The 13,226-nt window shown below is 37.0% G+C and overlaps 1 protein-coding gene across 8 annotated transcripts in view; it reads left to right on the top strand.

The window, feature by feature from the left end:
* The window catches only part of DLG2 (discs large MAGUK scaffold protein 2), a 1,964,578-nt gene that overhangs the window by 1,342,957 nt on the left and 608,395 nt on the right, over window positions 1-13,226 (top strand). The window lies entirely within an intron of this gene.

Raw genomic sequence — 13,226 nt, 5'->3', positions numbered from 1 at the left:
TCATAAAAGTTCACAAAGACACAAAGATTATTCACATTGATATTGTTTATAACAGTGAAGATTGAAATAGACAAATGTTTAATAATTTATTATTATATGTCCAAATAATAGAAAATTATATTAAATTACATTATAATAGAATTTTAAAGGATATTTAACTACAAGAATGAAAAGCCTAACTAGGTTATCTTATTAAATTTAAAAAATTACATTTCATAATGGCATTTAAAATATAATCCCATAAGCACCAACATGAATAATTTGTGTTCATAATAATATACATAAAGCCTGGAAGGATATACATCAAAATGTTAACTCTTGTTAAGGATTTTGGATAATTTTTAGTTTCTTCCTCTTGTTTATATTTTTTCCTAAATATTCCACAATAAACACATAATTCGCATGTAGTAAGAAATAAAAATGTAAGTATTTTTGTAAACTTTATCATCAATTCAGTATCAATTCAGACTCTAGACCAGGACTTAAATTTATATCTCCTTTTAAGTTTACTGATTATGCACTTTCCTGAGTCAGGGAATTTTTCATTCTTAGCCTAATTTTTATTGAGCATGAGTGGTTTCAAAAGGAAATTTACATTAAAAGTTAAGTGTTTGACAGATGTGTTCTTTAAAACTACCATTATGAACTTTGGTTAAATTTTAATGACATGCTAAATGGAGAAAAATGAGACTTAAGGAAAATTAACTCAAATGAAAAAAAACACATTTCTTCTACTAAATCACTAATCTTCTCTCTAGGACTGGCTATATAGTTTGCAAAGTACTGTGTAAAATGTAACTGTGAAGCCCTGTTTAAAAATTATTATGAATCAAAAAAGACAGCAAGAACCCAGCATTAAATGCCATGTGACCCTCCTTAAATGCAGGACTCTGTTTGATTACACAGATCTCTTACTCACGGAGCCAACCTTTCTCTCTCCCCACACCGCACCATTAAATATGACATCATTTTGTTACCCTGGTTCTATAGGTCAGAAATCAAAACTAACTTTGGTGGGAGGTAGAACATTCAGTGGGAGCAGGACAACTGTGTGTTCTAGTCTGCACTTTGACATTTCATTGCTTCATGATCTAGTGCATCATCTTCTCTCATCATCTCAGTAATTCAGAACCTTGTCACTGCCATTAACGGCACTCCCTCCCCAAAACCTTTGTCAAGCACTATCTTTGCTGAACACTACCTCCTCTCCTTTCTTATCATTTATTCCAGTACCTCCACCTCAAAAATTTGTCCAACTCCATTGGGACCTCGAATCACAGATTTTACCCTTTCACTCCAGTTTTCACCTTTTGTATGTCCACCCCTACCATACCTACCATACTCCAAGACCCCTGTCACACACTTTTAACATCTCTTCTCTTCTCTCCTTTTTGTGTTCACCCAGCAAAGGCTTCATGCCAGCACCTGAGCAAATGAAAGGGTCTAGAGAAGCACTCTTTCATCTCACTTGAAACATACAGCTGTTGATTTCAAGTGAACCTTCAAAACATCCTCACAGTTCCTATACATTTTTAGAAAAATCACTTTCTCATTCTCTGGACAATAGGGTCACAACTTATTTGCTCTCCTTATATCTCAAACACCCCCTCCCTCATACTCAATTGTTGACCTCTCTTCCTGTTCCTTGAGAAAATCCAAGCAATCAAAGACCACCTTATTCTCCTACCAACAGGTCTGCTAGCATGCTCTGCCTATTACAACGGGAGAACATTCCCTGCTCCTTTATAAGGCCCGCCCTTCACTGTGACCTGTACTCCATAACCTTTTGTCCATTGAAGGACTTTTCTCCTCTCTCTCTTCTGCAATATCAATTGCTTTCTCATTTTTCCCTGGATAAATGTAATACAGACATAATGTAATCTCTCTCATTAAAAAAGAGAAGAAGAGTCCTCTAGCAATGGATTCCTAAAGGAAAAAACAAAACAAAACAAATGTCACTTTACCCAATGTTTGCCTCCTGTTATTGTTTCATGATTCTATTTTTCTTTACCAAAAAGTGAGGAAAGTTGTCTATTTTCCATAACACCGCTTCACTACTTCATTTTCTTATTTTAACCTAGTTCATGTTTTCATTCCCTCCGTAGCCCTGAAACTATCTTTATTAAAGTCTTGACAGGTTCCATCTAGCTAAATGCAAGCATCAGTTCTCTGTCCTGAGTTCTCAGTAGCAATGGATGCAGCTGTCACTGCCTCCTTCCCTCAAGATGATAATTTCTTGCCTTGCAGAATAAAACATTTCTCCTATTTATTCACCATCTCATTGGTGCTCTGTATTAGTCTCCTTGCTGGCTCCTCCTCTAAATATTGAAATATTTCAGAAACCCAATGCACAGAGCTCTTCTCAATTTCTCTTCATTCCCTAGTGATCTCATCACATGCATTGCTTTAAATACCAAACATCAACTAATGATTTCCAGATCTGAGTCATGACCTCTTTCCTGCATTCCAAATGTAAAGAGCTAACTGTCCAGTTGGCATCTCTGTTGAATATCAAGAAGGTCTTCTAAACTTAGTATGTTCCTAACAGAATTCATGATTTCCCTGCACTCTTTGCCCTTGGGGCAAAAACTACTTCTACCCTAATATTCTTCATCCTAGCTAATTGGTTCTATCATTTTCCTTATTATTCAGGCCAAAAAAAATCCTCTAGGAGTCTTGCTTAATTGCTCTTTTTCCCTTGGCATCCAGAGCAAGGCCTACCAGTGCTACCATAAGAATTTATTTCAACATCAATCAAATTTTACCATTGACCCTGCTGAATTCTAGCCCAAACTAATATCATCCAATGCCTGGACCACTTTAGCAGTTTCCACTTTGGCCCACTCCTCCTCACAGCAGCCAGTGTAATCTTTTTCATAAAATAAACCAGATTAGACCACTTTTATCCTTAAAATTCCACTCATTATCATCACCTGACAAACCTTATACCCCCGACCCCTGCTTCTCTCTCTGACATTATGCCCTCACCACCAATTCCTAGAACATTTCACTTTGCCCACATGTACTTTCTTGTCATTCCTCCAAAAAGCCAGGCTTTTCCCAACTCAAGGTCTCTAAATTTGTTATTCTGTCTTCTAGAAATAATCTCCCCTTGGATCTTTACATGCCTTGTTCTTTTCCCCATTTAAATATGTGCTCAACTGTCTCAGAAAAGTCTTCCTTGTGCAACATTTATGTCAGTACCAGCATCACACATACAGTTTTTTTCCATTTTCATAGCTTTACTAATTTTTTTGTTTATTAGTTTTGTGTGTGTGTGAGAGAGAGAGAGGAGAGAGAAAGAGAGCGTGAGAGAGAGAGAGAGAGTGTGTTTGTGCATGTGCCCGTGTCCAAGCAGAGTAGGGGCAGAGAGAGAGAATCCCAAGCAGGCTCCACGCTATAAAGCACGGAGCCAGACGTGAGGCTCAAATTATAAGATCATGACCTGAACTGAAATCAAGAGTTGGATACTTAACTGACTGAGCCACCCAGGTGCCCCACTTTATTACTTTTTTAATTGCACTTATGAATATCTGAAACATGTTATTATGTTATTGCTTACTTTGTTAATATCTATCTCCCTTCCTAAATATATGCTATATGTAAATACATAGTCATTTCTGTATCCAATTTGCCTAGAACACTGTCTGGAATATAGTATGTACTCTGAATATTTGATGTATGAATAGATTTCACCAATGCTCTAGCACAGCAAATGCAGTGAAGTCACATGGCATGCATGTGAATCTTGGCTCTATCACTTACTGGTTGAGTTACTTTGAGCTGAATACTTAACCTTTCTTTGCTTTAATAGTCACACCTGAAAATGAGCTTAAAGAGCTTATCATTTTCTCCTAGGATCTTTGTGATGACTAAATGAGTTCATATAAAGATTTAGGACAGCAGGCATAGTTGCTGTTCTCAGCATTTCCATTGTGGTAACATAGTAGTTCTTATAAGTGTTATTTATTAGGATGAAGAATGCTTAATAAAAACATAGCCTACTAGTCTCAGTGATCTAACAAGTCTCATTAATCTAATAAGAATGTTTCTCATCTCAGGGTTTTTTTCAGTTACTTTGTTAAATGTCAGACATCCAATGATGAAGTTATGGATCTTGCTATATGCACTTAGAACTTTTAATTTTTCTCCAATTAAATCTAAATTTTAATTTAGTAACAAACTAGTCACATTAGTAACACCTCTATGAAGTCAATATCATGAACTCCATTTTACATATTAGGACACTAAATTCAATAACTTGTCAAAAGTCACAATGTTAGTAAGGGATGGAGGCAGGATTCGGCCCCATGCCTAACAGATCCTAGAACCTAACTCATTGCCACTGAGTTAGATTGCCCTCAAAATTAAGTTCAAATATCATTTCCTCCAAGAAGTGTTTTCTTTTCCTCTAGGGCAAGGTCCCATTATTATAATTTAATACAAGTAGAGAAGTTCTCAGACTAAATAATGAATAAAATATGTCTTTTACATTGACTATGAATTCTCTAATAGGAGGAATATCATTATAGAGTTATTTATATTACCATGATGACATAGAAAGAAACAGGGAAGGCACTGACCAATTTAAGGACAAGTTAATGACTCCTCCTCTGTAGCAGCATTGTTCAGTGCATTGGGCACTTGCCACACATAGTGAATTCCACAAATGTCTAATGTACATTTATTTGTCAAGCACTGTCCTGGGCATGGTCCTTGTTTCATAGAATTGTACAGTGTGATAGAAAACACAGAGAAGTGAATAGGCAAAAGTCATGAAGAATAACAGAATGGTGTGGATACCTGGCCTAGAATGGAGTACTTCCATGAGACTTTATACAAGAGCTGGCTTGGGAAACATGAGAGGAAGAAACCCACAGAAAAGAGAGTGGAAGAAGAAGGTCTCTCAGACAGGGCACAGCAGATGCAAATGTTCAAGGACCCCTGGAAAAATAACATCCTCAAGGCACTGCAAGTAGTCCAGAGTGACTGCACCTCAACTTGAGGTAAGGCTTAGAGGGAGAGGCCAGACTGGAGTTTTGGAGAAGACTGAGAACATAGATGCTTTAGATAACATATGGAGGGGTTAAAATTTTATCCCAAAGACAATAGAGAGCCTTTGAATAATTTAAAACTGAGAAGTAACATAATCATATTTGTGTTTTAAAAAAGATTACTTTGGCTGTAGTACTGGGGGTACATTTCATAAAATTCAGGAGATAATTTCGGAGTACTGGGGGTACGTTTCATAAAATTCAGGAGGTAATTTCGGAGATAGTGCCATTTAAGACATAATTCAATGACTAAATTCTGCCAATGGTGATGAATATTGTGATAACATACTCAAAATATGTGAAGGAGTGCCTGGGTGGTTCAGTCAGCTAAGTGTCCAACTTCAACTCATGTCATGATCTCACAGTCCATGAGTTTGAGCCCCACGTTGGGCTCTGTGCTGACAGCTTGGAGCCTTCTTCAGATTCTCTCTCTCTCTCTCTCTCTCTCTCTCTTTCTACCCCTTCCTGGCTTGTATTCTGTCTCTCTCTCAAAAATAAATAAACATTTAAAATTTTCAAAAAATCCATTAAGAATGTTAGAAGAATAGATTCTAATGATTTGGAGTATGGGAAAATGAAAAAAGAAAAGCAGAAAAGAGCAGAAAATCAAAGAGCAGAAAAATCAAAGATACCTAGATTATAATCCAACAAATTCCTTTCATTAGCACAGTCTGATTTCTCAGCAAGGCCACCTGTGATAGTTCAAATACTTCTGACACCGTGGGCTCTTACGACATTATACTCTGCCATAAAAGTAGCTGAGTATAAACTCTATGCCTGTGAAGGATGTGTCCATGTGCTTGAAGTTAATAGGTTATGTACCCGCAGTGTGACTTATATCAAGAGAAGCTAGTTTACCCAGCATGGATAATAAATTCATCATGGTTTTATAACCCTAACCATCATGCATGACTACAATTTAGCAGAGATACTGAAGTGACTATATGACTATCTGTCACTTCCTCTGGCCCCTGCTCCCAGCCTCAAAAAAAAAATTCTCATTTGGAGTCCTGTTCTGACAGCCGAAGAATGTATGATTGTGTGATACTATTTGAATGTTCTGTCTCATGAATCAGGGATATTCTTTTGCAATTAAAAAAATCAAACTATCTGAACTATCTTCCTAAATGTACAGCAATTTATAGCACATAGGAAAGTGACTGATTTATTGTACCCTCTGAATTTCTATAGAATTTGGGTATAAGGTAGGTAACATGGGGATTTTAAAAACAGTCTTTGTGAACTTCTAGGTAAAATGCATTAAGAGTGTCTAATGGACAACAACCAATAGATGCTCTAGATTCACCCAGGTATCAAATTAATTGGAAAATCATTGGATATCTGAATCACTTAGGCCAAATAAGTTTATCTCAAATCTTTGAATTTTCATGAAGATAAAAAAATCCCAAATTCAAATGGAATTAAGGATCTAATTACTTCATATAACATGGAAGCTCTGGATTTCTAAATTCTTGAGTTTTTTTTCTGCAGCTCTGCAGCTATTTTCAATTTAATAGTAACAGGAATAAACAGCCAGAGTCAATGATATTCATCATCTGTGTGTATATATATGTGTGTGTGTGTTTGTGTATACATATATATATGTATATATATATATAGTCATCTGTGCCACAGTTTTATTCTAGACTAGATAAATAATTTTTAATAATAAGTACATTTCTTAAACGAATTCCGAATTTTATGTATGTTCAGTTATCACTGTATGTCTCCAGTGTGTTTGAAATATATGGCACATGTACATATTTGTGTATGCATAGAAACCTTTTAAACATAAATGGGTATTTAGATATAAACAAAATATTTACTTAATATGTATGAATTTTTATCAGACTTTTATTGGCGTGGTGGAAAGTATCACAAGATTTATGGAACAAGAATAGGTTTATATAAGCAGTGGACAGAAACACAATCTTTCTACTCAGACCTTACTTTGGATCCAGGATCAGCTACTGGATCATGCACAATGCATAAAAGAGTTCATGGAACATCATAGATGTTCAATATTATTATCCCTTATAAAGTGTGATACATACACATTTATGTAGACTTATTTTTTAAATTTTTTACTTTTGAGAGAAAGAGAGAGAGAGAGAAACAGAGAGAAAGGGAGACAGAGGATCCGAAGCTAGCTCTGCACTGACAGCAGAGAGCCTGAATGCAGGGCTTGAATTGAAGAAATGTGAGATCATGACCTGAGCCAAAGTTGGATGCTTAAAGGACTGAGCCACCCAGACACCCCCATTTTTTTAAGATATCACTGTATGTTTATGTTCAGGCTATGATTCTGAGGCTAGATCAAGTGACAAATGCATGCTTCCTCTTTCCCCTGGGGGTGTGTGACTGCATTTATGGTAAATGATAAGCTTCTTAAGTGATACCCCAATTGTACATATATCCAATTATCCATGTATTCTGTAAGCATATTGAGCACAGAAATGGAGTCTGCCTTTATGTTTACAGCCATAGCTTCCTGTAGAATAACACAATGCTATTAGTAGCTCAATTCTTTGTTAACTAACAAGAATTTAGTCCAGGCTAGAAAAGCAGTTATAGTGTTTTCTTTTGTTTTCAATATCTTCAGGCTATAGTATTTGCTTCAGATGCTCTGATGCCTCCATAAAATCTTGTATTCTAATAATCTCCTCACTTCCAATCTCTACATGTGATTAAGTGAGCAGCTATTGTTGTGTCCAAAGGAACTGGCAGAAGGAACATCATCTTTGGGGGAAATGGCCTTTCCCCATTCTAACCACGTTGTTCTGGGGACAACCACCAGTCATGGCACCTATCACACTGTTGATTGCTCTAGAGCTACTAACTGGAATTACCTGGTGAGCCAGTAAAAAACAATACTGACACCTGAGCGCCACCCAGGCTAAATGAGTAAGAACCTCAGGAGGGTGAAACATGGGAAATCTTTAGTTTGAAAACCTTTTTTTTTGATTAGTGATTAGAGGGGTTGACACCTGAGCCAAACTGAGCCAATAACTGTGCTCCTTGGGATTTTTCACACTGGAGTGTGGAGTATGGAGGGGTGTGCTGCAATACACCTGGGAGATAAAAGGCAGGAGAGTGGCCAGCTGCTCTATGGGCTTTCTGCTCTGTGGAGTAGGCTCATCTGAGAAAAGGCGGCTTCCTGAGAGAAAGCTAGAGACAGGAAGAAGGGAGGGAAGGAGGGTTAGAGAGAGAAAGGAAGAGGGAGAGGGGACAAAAGAGGGAGGAGGGGAGAGAGAGAGAGAGAGAGAGAGAGAGAGAGAGAGAGAGAGAGAGAGAGAGAGAACTGGTGGCTTCTAATTCCTATCTTAGGTCAGTCCTAAAGACCACCAGATGTCATTCCCTATCCAATGGCTACCTCAGCCCTACCTTAAATTCTTGGCTAAACTAGTTCAACTCAGGCATCCATAATCTACCAAAATTTGGATTTATACACATGTATCTTGGTGTTGTAGTTTAGCTATCACTGTACTGAAGTAATTGAGTAGGTCATAGGTCATGGCTTAGGCTCCTACAGCCATAGCCCATTCTCATAATAAAGATTGTCTTGCTTAGATTCTTTACCTTTTCTAAATTCTAGCCCTGTCTCTCATCACTAAGGTAGAGTCGTAAAGCAAAGCTCTCCCCTCAAATAGTGCTGGCAGATTGCAGTAAACTTTAATACCCCAAAGCTTCTTCTTTAAGTAACATACCATCTTCTTTAAAGTAACCCATTACTGTGTTCCAACTCCCAGAAATAAAAGAGCAATATAAAAAAGTGGCAGGTAAAGAGAATGCCCAGTGACAGGTCTATGAATTTAGGTTTCTACTGTCTAGAAACATTTCTGATTTGGGAACGAACAGGCTTTTGTACATGCAGAAAGTGGTTTGCAGTATTAACTACTGGACTCAGATGTCAGAAGAAAACAACTGCTAGAAATATAGTTTACAGACATTTGAGGGGTCATTAATCTAACTTTTCTTTAAATGTAAGCACCAATGTCTTAGGATTGAGGAGCTCCTGGTAAACATACCTCAAAGGACTGATTTAGATGAATCGGCACAAAGTACAGTTAGCTGAAATTCAGCTGCTGACTCCAACCATCTCCATTTTTCTTTATAAGCTTCCAGCTGAGTTATCTCCCTTCTTTCACCTCATAAACCCTCTGTGACCAGAGTATTAACAAGTCTCCCTTCTAGTTCGTTAGTCTGGCCTTAGTGCCCTCACATTGTCTAAATTGGCCAATACATTTTCTTCTGTAAACCACATGTTATGTCATTATTACCCCCCACATTTTTAGTGACATGGCCCCTGATTATTATAATCACATTTAATGCTGGTATAATAGTACTTCTAAACATGTTTTAAACAAAATTCACAATGGAAAGACTTACACAGAAATGATAAAACTCTATTTTTCTACACAAGCAATTACTACAACATGCATTGTCCCTTTCAACTCTACCTTTCCAATGTTGGTTGGACATTTGTTGCTTATGTATCCAGTTCCTTCTCTTTGCCCTATCCACTTGGATGTCAAAGTTTTAGTTCAGATATCTACCTTTGCCACACAGCCCATGTGGTTTAATGGAAGCTAAGGTGACTCTTATCCAAGGGTGGATTCTTACTGTTGTGAGTTAGCACATCCAACTGCCCTGGACTCCACTGGGTGATATGCAGCCTGACCCAATGCAAACATCGTGAATTCGGTGACTCTTACTTAGAATTCAGAGACAGAAACCCACTCTCTTCTAAGGGCATGAACTAAGGAAGCCTATAGCTCAGATAGTGGCATGGAGCCATTTATGGCTATGAGAAGATTCCAGCTTCAGCTTGGAGCATTTTAGATGGCAGAGTTGATGAATGGGTAAAGATCAGTATTGGCAACATCTTGAGTCAAACCGCCTTTGAAGGCCCCCTTCTGATTTCAACACTCCCTTTCCTTACCTCCCCCTGCAATGAAACCAAATGTTTTAATGGGGAGAAAACAAATGGCAAAATACAGGGAGAAGAAAAAAAACACTAGTAGTATCTCAAAACAGAGATGCATAGTAGAAAAACTGAAAGTTATTTCAAAAATTTGAGAAATGATTATAACTGGTGGGTTTAAAAGTATATATTTTATCCACTTAGCTTAATGAGCTTGATACATTTTTAAGCTTTCAAATGATCTGTCCTTTGGAGAAAAGGGATGCATGTGTTATGAAAATATTCATAGGCATCAGATCCTCTACAGGGTATTATCTCATTTTTAAGTTTAAAATTTCCAGTCTCTATAGACTTTGCATAAATTAAAAAATGCACATTTACCCATTGAAAAGAATGTCACCTTGGATTTAATTCAGGGTCACCAGTCAGGCTTTACTGATCCTAAAATTGTTCTTCACTCCATTACCATTTTCGCCTGACGAGCTCTTCCTGAAAACCCAGCTCATGTATTGCCTCCTCTGAAAAGCTTGATCGGATTCTCTCAGTTATAGTTAGCTTCTCATCCTTTTTTCTCATTGTCACCTGTATTCATATTGTGTCTGCCTTCTATGTTAATTTCAAGGCCCTCAAAGGCCATAATGTTTTTGGTTTAATCCGTTTTATTTGGAATCTGGCTGTTTTGAATCACTAGAAGAAACTACTAAACCACTAGCTGAATCATTAGAAGAATTATTTAGTCTTCTGACAAGGGATACAGGATAAGGATAATACACACACACTAATTGTGTGTGTGTGCATATAAATATAAATATGCATACACACAAACACATATGTGTGCAGATATTATATACATTTATATGATACATTTTATACTTTATTATATACATTACATATATTTCTTTCATGTATTTATGTGTCTATGTGGGTCTGTAGATAGATAATATACTCTTTGTAAGCTGAGGCCAGTGCTCAGTGCTATTTCTAGTGCTGGTAGCAGTAGCTGCTACACAAAAAATATATCAATCTCTATCATTTATTAAAGTTTGAATCTTACATGCTAATCTCTGTATGGTGGTTATGTCATATCCTAACAATTAGGTCATTCTCAAAGTTTTAGAGCTTCCATTTTATAATAAGCAGATTGTAGTTCAAAGAAGTTAAGACATTTGTCCATGGTCATGAAACTAGCATTTGGCAGAACTGGTTGATATTTCTTCAGTGATTACGTGGTGCTACCACACAGCATGAAAACTATGAAAGGCTTTTTAGACTAAAACACTTATTCTCTGACCAGCAGTAATACAGACTGCCTTTAAGGCTGATACATTTATCAAAAGGAAACATGAAGCCAAAAGGCAAAAAATCTCAGGTTAACTTTGAAAGCCTGAAAGCAGCTTCAAGAGAAAGACAAAAACCAAACAGAAGACAAAGTCAATGAACAGAGATGCATTTATTTTTCTTCAGGATTATATCTTAATATTTGAGAAATAAGCTAGGTTCATCCCTCCACCCACTCCTGCATCTGCTTAAATTGCTCAGAGCTCAGTAATGCAACTCAATTCTGAGGAAAAACAGAAACAAAAATGACATCATGTCTTGCATATTTAGCATTCTTCTAATTCAAAAAAAGGAAATCCAGTTCAAGCAGTAATCCACTTGTGTTTTTGAAAGCTTCAGGAAAATATACCCATGTTTTCTGAAGGTAAAATTGGTGAGGTTATTAGTTCTACTATACATGCAGTATTATTGCTTCATCATGTGATATAATGGATATATTATAATGTGTTTAATGCATATATTATGATATTATGAATATATTATATTTTAATATCACTTCATTATTTTCAAAATATTTCTCAGATACTTTATTTCATTCTTCATATTACTCTGTGAAACGGGAAAAGAAAACATGACACTCCTCATTGTGCAAATGAGAAAACAAAGGCTCAGACAGTGTTGCCATGGGTTCTGCAAAGTCACTCAGTGCAGAGCAAAGTCCAGTCAAAAATTCACGTCTTTAACCTCCAGCCCTGCTCCTTTTCCTCTATATCTTGCTGATTTATTTTTGGTTTGTTTTCAATATCAAATCCAAATGATCACCCTCTTCTTGAGGTAGAATAAACTGAAAATATCAAAATGCGGTTATTGATTTCTCAAACAAAGTTGAAATCAAAATAAAACTTTTTCTCATAACAAATTAGATTTTAAGTCACTCCAAATCATTTAAACTTGCTTTTACTTTTTTAGTTTAAAATATGTTTTTAGCATTTATTTATTGTTGAGAGACAGAGTATGACCCGGGGAGGGGCAGAGAGAGACACATACACACAGAATCTGAAGCAGGCTCCAGGTTCTGAGCTGTCAGCACAAAGCCCGATTCGGGGCTTGAACCAACAAACCTCAAGATGATGACCTGAGTCAAAGTCGGATGCTTAACTGACTAAGCCACCCAGGTGACCGCTTTTATTTTTTTAAACATTTCTTTCATGTTTATTTATTTTGAGAGAGAGATCAAGAGAGAGCAAGAGCAAGTGCAAGGATGAGCGGGGGAGAGGCAGAGAGAGCAGACAGAGAATCCCAAGCAGGCTCCACACTATCAGTGCAAAGCCCAAATGGTACTTGATCACTTGAACTGTAACATAATGTCCTGAGCCAAGAACAAGAGTCATCATGAGTCAGTCGCTTAATCCACTGAGCCTCCAAGACACCCCTCATGGTGCTTTTCTTAAGCATCCAGCAGAAAAGTTTAAGCTCTTGAGAAGCATTTCCACATACCAAGTTTTTACATTGTACCTCCAATGCGGAAAGGCTTTCATCTTCTAAATTTTGAACATTATGGGAACATTTCTTATATTGATTTGAAGTATCTAGCAATTCCTACTATACTCTTTCTACTAGTAGAGCAAAGTATTTCAAGTGTGGATTTTATGGCTATTTAGCCTGAGGGAAAACTGTGGCTTTAACACTTAGGAACTTTGTGAATGTGAGCAAGTCATTTAATCTATCTGCACCTCACTTTGCTCATCTCTAAACTAGGGGTGATAATAATACCTGCCTCATAAGGTTACTAAGAGGACTCATGGGTTCATAATAAAATAAAATGCATGAAACAGTGCCTGCCCCTGTAATGCCCAGAATTCGGGAGTCCCCCAGAAATGAACCACCAGAGTCCAGAGTCAAAGCCAAAAAGCAAGGGTTGTTTATTGCAGGTTCAAACACGGGCCTCTGCTCACTCCAAGATGGTGGAA

The sequence above is a fragment of the Suricata suricatta genome, chromosome 11 (genome assembly GCF_006229205.1).
Source record: "Suricata suricatta isolate VVHF042 chromosome 11, meerkat_22Aug2017_6uvM2_HiC, whole genome shotgun sequence".
NCBI classification, from domain to species: Eukaryota; Metazoa; Chordata; class Mammalia; order Carnivora; family Herpestidae; genus Suricata; species Suricata suricatta.
Note: the sequence above shows the minus strand (reverse complement) of the source record. Positions and strands in the feature narration are given on the sequence as shown.